The following is a 1131-nucleotide window of genomic DNA, read 5'->3' as shown; positions in this document are numbered from 1 at the left end:
CACACACACACACACACACACAAATGCACACACTCAAACACACGCACACACACAAACACACGAACACACACAAATAAACAAACACACACAAACACGAGAACACTACCCTTACCACAACCATCCACACACCATACTTCCTAAAAACCTGTCCTTTTTATGCAAGTGCTTTTAGGCCACGGAAGACACAATTTAGATCATTTAGGAGGTGGGCATCAACCCTGAATGTCAGCCCCCCCCCCTAGCTAAAAGAGACACAAGCTCCCACCAGAAAGTACCGAGACACTCGCAAAAATAGTATCGCCTCCCTACACGGATATCGAACTCTGGTCTTCTGCGTGCGACAGCGAAGCACCTAACCGCTAAACCACAGACAAGACACTGGCTTTACATGAAAATTATCTCTTCAGGGCAAAAACTCACAGCCTACTTTGACCCTCCTTAAGTCAGCGTTGTCACAGATAAGCTCTGGTGATGGTACCTGGGTATAAAATACGATAACAGGCGCAGATAAAAGTACCCGTTCTGGTGCTCTGGAGGGAGTGGAAAGAGCTTTTAGTAGGCCTACAACAAGTTTCCGGGGTATTCTTTCCACTGCCTGTTGCAATAAATTATAGGAAGGAGCTGAAACACATTGTTGTTAATCAGGTAACTGTTTTTTGTATGTCAATCAAATGACTATTCGCAGGCTTGCTCTGCCAATGTAAATGTTACTATTTTTATTATTATTATTATTATTATTATTAGTAGTAGTAGTATTATTATCATTTAGTATGTGTGTTTGTTCTTGCGTGTGTCAGTGTTTGTGTATGTCTTTATGTGTCTGTGTGTATATGTGTGCATCTGCGTATATGTATTAGCATTCTGCAGCGAATTACTCTGTGTGGAGATCAATAAAATGAATATTATCTTACCTTATCTTATTTTCAATGTTTTCATTCTTGTACTAAGTCTGTTACCATTTCTACAATACACTGTTCAGTGCCAGGAAAAAGTGGGAAGTCGAAGGTTGTTGTTTATGTGTGTGTGTGTGTGTGTGTGTGTGTGTGTGTGTGTGCGCGCGCGCGCGCGCGTGTGTGCGTGTCCGCGCGTGTGTACGTATGTGTATGTGTGTACGTATGTGTGTGTGTGTGT

Source organism: Aplysia californica, unplaced genomic scaffold, assembly GCF_000002075.1.
Source record: "Aplysia californica isolate F4 #8 unplaced genomic scaffold, AplCal3.0 scaffold00379, whole genome shotgun sequence".
NCBI lineage: Eukaryota > Metazoa > Mollusca > Gastropoda > Aplysiida > Aplysiidae > Aplysia > Aplysia californica.
Note: the sequence above shows the minus strand (reverse complement) of the source record.